Source organism: Corvus brachyrhynchos, unplaced genomic scaffold (genome assembly GCF_000691975.1).
Source record: "Corvus brachyrhynchos isolate BGI_N302 unplaced genomic scaffold, ASM69197v1 scaffold62, whole genome shotgun sequence".
Classification (NCBI taxonomy): Eukaryota; Metazoa; Chordata; class Aves; order Passeriformes; family Corvidae; genus Corvus; species Corvus brachyrhynchos.
The window spans coordinates 3545492-3557164 of record NW_008236629.1 but is presented as its reverse complement, the minus strand read 5'-3'; the positions used below and the strand labels follow the sequence as shown (position 1 = coordinate 3557164).

Below are 11673 nucleotides of genomic sequence, written 5' to 3'. Positions count from 1 at the left end.
TTTTTTTTCTCCTCCCCTCGGGGCTTTTCTCCCCTGTACAGCTTAGCAACTGGTGCCTCTTCCCTGAGCTCAGGCAGGCAGTAGCCAGAGCAGGCAGGTGAGCCACTGAAAGGGGATAGAGTTGTTTAGTCTGGGGTGTTATCAGTGGAGGCAAGCAGAGAGGGTGCTCCGGGGCTGAGGAAGGGGAAATGTCTGTGTTAAGATGGAGAAGTTTACAGGAATGGGTAGAACTGATTTTTAAAGTTTTTATTTTTTTGCCTCTAAGGAGGAAAGTAGAAAAAAGGGCTGACCTGTTTGTCGCCTGTCCACCACTCTCTGGGTTAACACTGTGTTGTTGAAGGAATTGAGACCTAGAAGTCCTAGCTCTTTTTTTAGAAGCATAGAGGGAAAACAAGGAATTTTTTTTCCCTGGAGGGAGCTGAAGACAAAAGGGTCTCTAGGAAAGCTGTTAGTGGAGAGGGGAAAAGGAGGAGAAGATTGTCTGCTGTAGGGACAGGGAGAGGTGAACTCCTATCCAGCTGCCATGGAGCTATCTGTCTTTTTTTTCCTCATTCACTCCAGTGGGAAATCAGGGTTAACAGCACAGAGGGGGACAGCCCATTCGATGGAGTGGAGACACTCATCCAAACCTGACAGCTGCCTAAAAGGCACTGTTCAGTAAAGACAGCTGGGTGGAGAATGCAAAATCAAGCAGGAAAGGGCTGGAGCTTGGGAGGGGAGAAGTGGAAAATGCTTGAGCTAATCCCAGCTTCACCTCTGGCTGCCTCTGGGATATTGGGTAAGTCACCTGTGTGCCTTTCTAGTCTGTTCTCCCTGACCTGTCCAGAGAGCAAATCAGTCTCTCAGTTTTTCTGGGTGACTGAGTATAGCATTGAATATAAGTTTCTAGAGATGCTTGACCAGAAATCTGAGAGAGAGAGGGGGCACAGTTAGTGTGGATTTCAAAGCAAAGTTGGTGCTCTGAGATTTAGGGCTAATTAGTTATAATTGACAAGAGATTTGTGTCCATTGGGGTACAATTTCACCTACTGCTGCATCTGAGCTCTGTCTACATGAACAGACTAATGTACGTTCTGGCCTCTTTCTTAAACTCAGGTTTGCTTTGTGCCAAAGCTGCAGCTGTGAGAGGGGAGCATGAGGACATGGTGTACCATAAAATTGACTGAAGCTGTGTACCTCTGGAGGCAGGGGAGCATCCTGGGGGTGGACTAAGTCCCTGTGTGCTTTTTTCTTATGCTCTTTCCTCCATTCCTGTTGTTGACCACCATGGAAGCTGGGTATGTAGCTCTGTGCTGAGCCAGTGTGGCCGTCCTTGTGCTGTTACATACCAGAGCAATTATAAAAGCCTCAAGCATCTTGGACCCTGCACGCCCCAAATCTTTAAAGTGAGCCTGCATCCATTGACCCACAAAAGGGTTCTGGCAGTCTTAGATGGAAGTGTAGGTTTTCATAACAAAACCTGAAATTAGCTGTGTGTTGTCTGCTTTTCCAGAGCCCTGCCAGCCCTACTGATGGGGTCGGGCACATGTTGTGCCCCCCCTAGCTGGGTTGCTGACCTGAACTGGACACCTATGTCCAGTTCAAAGAGACTTTGCAGGTCCATCTTCCTTCCCCTGAGCTTGCAGAGTCCATGCTGACCTTCCAAAGGGTGCTGTGTGCGTGGGGCTCTCCAGCTGCACAGGGACCGAGTGTGGAAGAGGATCATTTTGGGAATGTAGTCCCATGACTGCAAAGGGTTTGCTGCCCCCCTATGGATTTGACTGGCGCGGCCTGGGCCAGGGCAGCAGGGTGGAGGAGGTGGCAGCTGGTAGGAGCCAACTGCTCCGTCCTGCCATGTCCTTCTCGTTCAGGCTCTCCCTGTGCTCTTGTGCAGCTGACAGGTTGGGGCCTGGGCTCCCATTCAACTGATTGCATAAATGTAGCGAACAACAAGGTTTCCCCAAAGCAGCTCCATCTGTGCAGGGCACTTGTTCGTCAGGACTCCCTCGGTCGTGATGTGCTTTGCTGGAGTTTGTGCCAAACCCAATACCCGCAGTTTAAAAATAACATTTGGGTGTGACAGCCCCATTATTTACCCATGATCCAACATTGTCTGGTAGGCAAAGCCAAACGGCTGGAAGTCTGGGGCAAGACATTCTCTTCTCATCTACCACTGTGTTGTATATTACCTCCTGCTGCCTCAGTTTCCCTGCTGATGAATCAGGGATAATGAAAAACGGCTTATGATAATTTCTGCAAGGCTTAGGTACTTCAAGGATCTCAGTTAGGACTTTTCTCCAGAACCCATGAGCAATATAATGCCAAGGCAGACCAAACAGTTGCACCTCTTTATTGGTGGCCAGACTTTGAAAGAAGCTATTGACACAGAAATATGTAGTAAAGGACATCCTGGAAGGCCTGTGAGAGTGGCATTGATATGTTGCTGGCTTGCCCTTCACCCCTGGAAAAAAATCATTGCACACTCCATTCCCCTTAATTTTCAACACTGCTGGCTCTGTCTGTGCTTTCACTTCAATGACAGCTGAGTGCCAGGCATTTTTCTTCCTGACTCTGTACATTAATGATGTCTTAACTGTGCAAACAACTATAACATGCATGGAGAGTCACCTTGTATAGGTAGTTGCTTTGTTGTCTGTTGTTTATTTCTTTTAAGGAAGTTAAACCTTAGAGATTTTCTCTAGTGCCAGAGAATCCTCATTCAAATAATCCTTCCCATCATGGAAAAATGTGGGTTAGGAGACATGAAGGTTGTGACAGCCTCACCTGGGACAGTAAAACCTTTAGGAGATACAAAAAAGGTGACACCAAAATGCTTTGACCTTTGACTGAAACTGGAAGTAACACAATGTGATTGGCACAGTCCTGGCTTAAAAATAGCTGCCTCAAAAGCCTTCCTCTCTGCACTACAATCCCCTTAAGGAAATGGTTCAATATCATGGGCACAGACTGTTTGGTAGACCCTCAAGTCATGCTGCCAATACAAGAGCAGAGGTTCTGCGTTTCTTTGCTTCTTTATGATGCACAAAGAAATGTCCTCTGAATTGGGTTTTTCAAAGTTTCTGGAGAAGAGAATTAATTTGCTGTCTGCTGGAGCCACACTGAGCACAACAGGGGTTGAGCGCCCAGATGATGTCCCTGGTACAGGTGTCAGGAATTCGAGCTTGTTGGAGGCCTTCTTGGAGCTCTCTCATGGTACCAGGAATGTCTTCACACTCTAACCTGAAAGCATAAAGCTGCTGAATTTTAATAAATGGCAAGTTTTCTCTCAGCTGTCCATTAGACCCTGGAATGCCATGAATTTTTCTGCAGAAGGCTAGAATCTTGGGTAGTGTGAACCCAACATGGTTTTACTGATTCTTGCAGCTAAGCTAGTTTTCTGCCAATTGGGAAGCACCCCGAAGACCTTAAAGTAGCCTGCCTACAATTCACTCCAATTCCCCCATCTTGGGATGACAGGTTTCCACTCATATTTCCATTCTGCGGATGGCCAAAAACTTCTGGGCCAGACAAAACTGGAATTTCTAGAATAGCTCAGATCAGACCTTGACTTGGAGCCAAGTCCTACAGATGTCTGGGGCTTCAGCTTGGGCCATCCATAAACAGATCTACTTACTCAATCTGGAGGAAGTAGCAACGTTTGAAGGGGTTTGCCATCAGACACCTGATGGACAAGCAGAAGGAGAAAATTCTACCCTGATGTGTCCATTAGCTCTATGGTTACAGAGCTGGGCAGGTCCCTGACCTAGGACAAGAGATTCTTGAGGGAGTATTTTTTTTTTTTTCCTTTAATATTTTTCTGGGTTCCCCCACCTCACTTGGTTCTTCTTGTAACCAAGTCAGGGAAAGAAGAAAAAAAAAAAAAAAAAAAAAAGAGAGAGAGAAGGAAAAAGAAATTCCAGAGTGAGCAGGAAACAGTGAGTAAAATTAGCCAAGAAGCTTCCAAACAAATGTGTGGCTTACACTTAGGAGAGCTTGGTTTTGTTTACTGTTTGTTTTGAGTTTCCACTCTTTGCCTTCAGATCAAGCCCCGGGAGAAGGGGGAGCCTGGAAGGAGGCCTCAGATGTCTGCACAACTCTTACATGCTGTGAAAGGAACCCTGATGAAAGGTTAAGGCAGTGGGATGGATGATACCCAACGAAAGGCATGTGCAGCACTTTTGATTGCTTTTTGCTGTGGAATCCTTGTTTCCAGAGACTCTAATCCTCCTTGTGATGGCTAGGAAAGGTGGTTGTGAGGGAGAGGATAATGCCTGTTAACCTCTTCAGTGCTGTGTTCCCCAGTGTTGTCACCTGCACCGCGGGGGAACCTAAAGGCTGAGACCAGGTGATCTGTATCCATCTGTACTTTTCATGAGAGGAATCCTTCTTGTCTGACAGGCATGATAGAAGCACAAAAACACAGAGGAAAGTGCAAGATTTCTCTCACTTTTGTTAAGCAAAATCCAGACTGGGTGATTTCTTAGCAATGAATTGATAAACCTTTAACACACTAACAATCCCATTGGAGCTGGCTGCCTATGTAAAAATAAGCATAAGCTAAGTAAATGCTTATTAAGTGCTTTGCAAGGCTCAGTGAGGAATTCTGATGTCTTAAGGCATAAGTCAACTCTGAGAAGACTTAGAAATAAGCAGCGTGAGAGGGTAAAATTTCTTATTGACTCCCAGAACAGATGATTTTTACATCCCGTTTTGTTTACAGACTGCTTAGTTTCTGGTCTTGATGACTGCTGAAACCAGGTTCCTCATGTTGATTGCTCCCTGGTTTGAAGCCATGTGGTTGTTCCAGTATTCTCTGTCCTGTAAACATCTCCAAGAACATGGCACACTACTTTATCTGTCTCTCGTTAAGTAGAGAATGTGATTGCTATTATGCATGGAATTGTCAAACCAATCTGGTGTCTCCAGACTTCACCAAGGATCAGGCAGTTTCACCAAGATGCCACCTTCTTCTTGACAGCTGACACAGAGAATGCTAAGAAACTTAAAAAAATATTAAAAATACTGTACACAAGCAGAAGTGCCAAAAAGCAGGCGGAGTGCATGTCAGGGAATTATTTACAGTGGCTGCAGTTTGAAATCTATTGAGGCTGAAGTTAAAATATCAGCTGGGATCCCAGCCCAAGCTTGGTCACAAACGGAACGCGTCAAAAAGTTCTCAGGAAATGAGCAGAGGCCCTGCTGAGCAGAGCCAGCTCTTCTGTGGAGGCTCCTTCCCTCCCAAAGATCCAGCAGAGAAAGGAAAGCTCTGGGAAGAGAATGAGAGCAGCTGAAGGAACAAGTGTCATTGCAGTGCAATGTCCTCTGGAGTGCACAGCTCAGCAAGTGCACTCCAGGCAGTGATGCCCCGAGGAGCTGAGGGCCCTCACAGCAGAGGCAGGGAGGAAATTTGCGGCAGACCTAATGTCTGTCTCGCAGTCATTGTGGGTGGCAAGAGGGACATCAGAACATCAGGCGAGTATTGCAGCTGGTGTGAATCGGTGCTTCTCCACTGGTTGTGACAGTTCCATGGTGGGACAGACTGGATGAAGACCTGGTTTGTTGGCAGCACCCTGTAGGACAGCTGAGACCAGGTGGGACCACCTGAGGACAGACAGTGCAGGAACAGGACTGAGAAGGGTGTGTCACCTTGGTGGCAGTGCCTTTGGCACAGTGGGTGGTGCATGTAGAAGTAGCTTTACAAAGGCACTGCATATGTGCACACCAGTGACGTAGCTCACCAAAGCAGGAGATTCTGTAATTATTGCTTGTGTGAGAGCATGAAGCAAAGGCTGTATGAGGGGAAAAAATAGTTCACCTTCTAGGAGGCCTGCCTGTTGTTAAATTCAGAGACATGCACGCAGACTTGCTGGTCCTCTCAGGCTTCCGTTTTATTTTCTCAGCTCTTCTCCTCCTCAGCTCTTCAGTGTGTGCCCTGAGACAGGCAACAGCAACACTGTGTTTGTCTGCTGCTGCCTGAGCTTCTGGTGTCATCCTCCCCACAGATGTATCCCCCTTTCGTTGAGAGGAAGGCAGAGGTTGATACCGACCGTGGGCCAGCATGTGTTCCTCACGGTGGAAAGAAGAGTGGGACCTGACTGTCTTCCATGATCACAGCACATCTGTGATCAGACCTTTCCCTCTCCGGTGTTAGGCAGGACTTGTGCAAAGCGCCCTTCATGCTCAGCTGCTTGAGCTCACTTCCTCCTGGGTCTGGGTGCATTTCTTCAGGGCAAGTAACAAACAAAGGTGGGACTGTCTCCATTTTGTGGTCTGCTCTGTCACCCAACACATGTACATTTTTAACTGACCTGGATAAAAAGCAGGAGGTGGTCGATTCATCCCATGGACTCAATGGTGAATGCTGATGTCTTTCAACCTACTCCTGTCCTGTGGATAAGGCTGAACAGAGATTCCAAAATCTCTGAACTTTACCGTAGTGCCTCTGATCCATCCAGTGGCTTTTCCTCTGCTATCTTCACCTGGAGTTGGAGAATACTCTGTGTGTAGGAGGAGTCAGGGATCCCTCCCCATCCACATGCATGATGCCTTCCTAGGAATGCTAGAAGGAGGGCCATGGAGAGCAATGATGTGAGATCTGGTGTGGAGTACCGCAAGCTAAATGAAGTATTTCTTCTCCCCAGGGAACACTCTCACGCTCTGAACAGCAGCACTGTGAGGATAACCCGAGCGTGGGCAGGGGGCTGACTCATCTCCCCAGAAGATTAACACTGTTTATTAATCACTGCTCCTTTGAAGTGGAAAAAATGGGGAAAACTTCTCGTGGCCAACGTTGTGATTAACCATCTAATTGTTCTACTGGTATGTTTGCTTAAGGGGCTTTCTTTGCTCTGTGTACACTAAGAAATAGTCTCATCCTACCGTTGTTGCACCCAGATGATAGTCATTAGCAGTGTACCAGACATACCCATTGTACAGGCCTTGTCCTGACCTTTTTTTTTTCCCTAAGTCCCTGGGTCCATCTTCAGTGTTGGCAGGAGAATGACAGCTCTTCTAAGTAAAGTCCTCTGTTTGTTCCCAAAACATGCAGGGAGTCAATTAATGGAACAAGCAATTCCTTGTCTCTTCCAACTGACCCTCCAGTCATCTTTTTCATCATGGGAGATGGTGCCATAAGCGATGTAGAATGTCTCAAGATCCTTTTCTGCGAGAAGACCCATCAGACTGAGCTGCAAGAGCTTGCTGAATTGCAGAATCACACACCCGCTCCCACAGCTCTGAGCATGCACATTCCAGATACGGCTGGTGTTAGAGAACAGGATTTTGGAGGGAGCTGGCACACCTAGCCGTAGCTGTGGGAATGTCTTCCCTTCAGTGCACAGGGATTTGCAAAAGGGCTTAAACTTTGTTGATGCTTTGTGTCTCCTAGACTTTGCTTGTCTTTGCTTGAAATACGAGACTAGGCTTAAGACTTGGGATCTGGCAGGGGACACATGGGTGAGCTTTAGTTTGATCTGCAGTACAAATAAGGAAAAAGATCACCTTGTCTTTGCCTGCTTTGGTACTTATGTTTCAGTGAATATGGGAAATCAGGAGAAGTGCACTTTGGCTAGTAAAATGTAAAAGAAAATGGTATCAGTGGAGGACAACTAATTCTGGAAATTTTTTTCTAATCATTCATTCCAGACCAGGTTCGGCTAAATGTTCCATTTCAAGCACAAATGCCATGATAATACATTTCAGTAACATTTCAAACTATGTCTGACTATATCCAACAGAAGGAAAAAAAAAAAAGGAAGCTGTGAAATGAGAAGTAGCTTAAAGCCAGGGAAGACTTATTCAATCTCACTGACATTGCTGTTTCCTTCCATGCACCAGTGCACGTGGTGAGCTTTGCAAAAGCACACATTCGGCACCAGACCCCAGAGCACCTCAGATGTTCCCCTACGTCGTGCACAATGCAGTAGTTGAATTCAAGAAACGTGTTTTCATGCCCTGGGCACCTGTGTTGTAGCTCAAGTGTGGCAAGAGGCTCCTGCGCTGCGTGGTGCTGCGAGGCTGTGGGCTGCAGCTAGAGGGGGTGAGCCGGCAGAAGATAGTTCCAGCTAAAATTTCATGCTCCAAGCTTTTTCTCCTTGCCCCTCTCTTTCCTCCTTGCCCTGATATCAGGTGGCACCTGTGTGCCCACCTCCAGTGGACTTGTACAGGTGCAGGATTATGTCCGTGTGTGTGTCTGGGCACACACAGCGAATCTCACAATTATCATGACTTAGTCTGGTTTGTGGCCAGGCATACTGTGAGGTCTCAGCTGGTGGCTGAGGCTAAAGTGCATGAAGTGTTGTGCACAGGTCATGAGTAAACGGCCCTTTCCTCAGAGATCCTGCACTCCAAGTATATGGTTAGGAACAACAGATGGATACCACAAACACACAGGCGCTGTGGGTGGGGGAGGAACACAAAATAACACCCAGATAATTAAGATGAATGATTAATGGCTCGAGTGGGTAAGAAGGGGCCAAAACACACTTGCTGAATGTTCGCTGGTGATGCTTCACAGGAGCCTTGGCAGAGGTAGACAATAGATACACTGTATTTTGGACTTGCTCATCATTCACACTGCTAAATTTCTCAGTCTATGCTTATGGCAGTTCAGCTGTAACATTATGTTGTAGCTACACTGTAAAGATGGTGCAAGTCTGGTGTATTCCGTACTGAATGCAAACACAGCACACTGAAACACTAGTCCTTAAAGGAATTTTCATCTCGTAGGATTTGGCCCAACACCCACTGAAGTCAGTGAGCTCTTGACCCTTTTGGGATTTGGGACAATCCTAGAATATTCAAGTGGGCTCAAAACTGGGCAAAACAATTGAGATACGTATTTAAAATAATAAGAAGAAATGCTTTGTATGGAATGCATTTAACATATTTCTGTTTGCATGTATGCATTTTTACTGTATGAAATCAGACTGAGTTTATATCTGCTGCATCTATCTCAACGTGGTGTGTGTTACACTGGACTGATCACTTACATGATTGAAATACACTGTAAATACACAGCATGCTTAGCACTAGCATGGTTTCAAAGTGATTTTTAACCCCAGTCTTTTTGGTTTTGTTGATACTTGTTTCCTGAGTTAGCTCGGTTTGTCTCATGAGGTTCACTCCATTATGTTTATGGTAGTTGAGTGGTCAGCTTGTCCTAGAGACCACCCAGCTTCGTGCCCACTCGGACAGGTTGGATGTTGGTAGAAGAGGATCATGTGTCAGCTGCCCTTGGTGTGGATGAACACCAAACATTGATGCTGCTGGGCTGGCAGGTTCTACCACCACAGTGTTTCCTCAGAAGTAAAGAAAGTGGGGAGGAAGGATGCAGAAGGTGCCGGGGAAAGATTTCCTGCTTCATCACACACAATTTGGTTGTGTGTCTGCTCTGTGTAAAGGCTTGTGCAGATAGGTGGCCGGGTGGGATTTCAGATCGTTTTACTCCACTCTGGAGAGGGCTGTGTACGCACAACTTTGGACTGCTCTCCTGAGTGAGCTCAAATTATTACAAAGTCATTTCCAGTAAGTCTTTACCTCTAAGGCCAGGGTTGCTCTGACAACCACTCTGGGTGGATTGTCTGTGGGAACTGAACCTGGAGCCTATGGATCTGAAAGGACAAGACTCTATTGTTAGAGCTGGAAGCTGAAATCCTTTCCTGTGGCAGCAGTAGCTGCCTCATTTGTGCATCCCTCTGACATTCAGAAGGATGAAAGCTCCACCTGGGCAGCATAAGTTATGCTGCAACAGAGGTCACAGGGACTGGGTCCAGCCTGCTGTCCACAGATGCTGCATCCGTGCTCACTCTTTGGATGGCCAGTTGTGTCTGAGGTGAAGGCTTTGTGTGTAAAATGGGTGCATGTCTTCACAAGGAGCTACTCTGGACTTGTACACTTCCTTCAGTGCCTAGGTGTTTGTTGAATCTATTATCATGCCTTATATTTTCACATGTCTGGGGGTCAGTGGAGATGGATTTGTGTGCACATGATGTACCAAAGGGAAATATTTGCAGCTGTTGTCACACATGCAAAAAAGTCTTGTGCTCCTCATCAAGCAGAGCTTTTCAGACAGCCAGGCTCGGCGTGAGGATTCAGAGAAGGATGCTGGCTCTGATGCCAAACTTGTGGTTTCCTTTAACTCATTTTGCAGGGCCTCTTTTTGCTGGCTAGAAAGCCTTCACTTGAAATACAATTACCCAGATGTAGAGAAGAAAACAGGCAAAGCCCAGCCATACCAGAAAAGGGGAAATTTCCTCACATTACCCCTTCACCATCAACACTGGCACATTTTCAAAGATTTCTGGATACAGGGGGAAAGGTTTGGGCTGGACACGTGTAAAAGCAAGCTGCACATATCTGCTGACTTCAACAGAGCTCTGCTCTAAGTCCTCTGCCATAAGGAAGAGTAGGTAGATATGGGATCAGGTATAACTCAGTGCAGTGCAAATTAGTAATTTCATTGGAGTCAATTGAGAAAAATCAGTGGAGAACCTGACTTTTTGTGTGTACCTAACTGATGGCAAGAGTGTAGTGAACTTCCTCCTAAAAACTGCCTGCATTTGTTAGCTCTTACATTCATTCTGATCTGCTATCCTTTTAAAAATCCTAAAAAGAACCTATTTTTTTGTCATGCATTGAGAGGCTGGTCTCTTTTGAGATGTTTTCAGCATTTCTGGTTCTTTCACCTGTTCCAGTCATTCAGTACTTCACCTGTGTTGCCTCTTCTTCATTTTTTTTCCCCTGCTTCTCGTGTACCTCTTCAGTCTTTTACAGCATTCAGAAATGCAAGATCCTGGAATTAACTGAAGTGAAATATTTGTATAGAATGGACCAACACACAAATCTTTGTACTGCAGAGTTTTTCTTAATCACATCATTTTTCTCCTCTGGTTCCTTCCTGAAACTTCCTTCTGGGTCTTCACTCAGCAATAAACACAGTGGTTACCTCTTCACTGGGGCCAAATCTTCCAGTCTCACCAAATCTTGAGAAGAGGCTGTTGACAGTGGTGGGCTATGCCACGAATCTGGAGCCAGGGTATCACTTTCTCCTTTTCTGTCTGGAGATGCTAGAAAATAAGTACTGGCTGTGATGATAGCATTGAATGCTGAACGTAATCAAGAACACCATGGAGCTGGAAACAGTAATTTTCCTTCCTCCCTGTAAACAAGAAAATCAGCCTAACTCTGAACTGCTGGATGGTGGAGTGGGTCTGAGGTGGTGGTCATGCAGGATGATGGTGTTCTCTGGTCTGCAGACAGCAGCTGTCAGTGGAGGTAGAGCTGGTGTCACTTGTCCTCGTTCATTCGCAGGGGCAGCTCTGAAGGCCACGTGGAGGCATGGTGTGCACCAGACTTGTGCCTGTTTGCTCAGGGAAGAAGTGTCCCTACCACAGAGGGTACTTCCACCTCTCTGAACCCTTCACTTCCTGCCCCCAGTCCAAAGGGCCTGTGGAGTACCTCATGAAACAGAGATACTTCCTTGTGAGAAAGGACTGAAAGTTCCCGTGTATCATCCCAGAAAACTTCAGCTTTGCTTGCCCTTTCTGTGGCAGTAGGAGGTAGAAGGATCTCCAGCCCATGGAAGCCAAAGAGCATGTTAGGAAGTGGTGTAATGTTCAAAAAGGGGGCTTGCTCTTGGGAACAAGGAGACCATCCTAGTTCAGGGAGTTAGACAGGATTGTCACAGGTCTGTCT

The 11673-nt window shown here is 46.4% G+C and overlaps 1 long non-coding RNA gene across 2 annotated transcripts in view; it reads left to right on the top strand.

The window, feature by feature from the left end:
- Positions 1-11673, top strand: part of LOC108444792 — a 125222-nt gene that overhangs the window by 9022 nt on the left and 104527 nt on the right. The window contains exon 1 of one of the 2 annotated variants that reach the window (XR_001859498.1): positions 6646-6798. The exons of the other annotated variant lie outside the window; for it this stretch is intronic. This is a non-coding gene — a long non-coding RNA (uncharacterized LOC108444792). Of the gene's footprint in view, positions 1-6645; positions 6799-11673 lie in introns of those variants that run through there. 2 annotated transcript variants of the gene reach the window in all.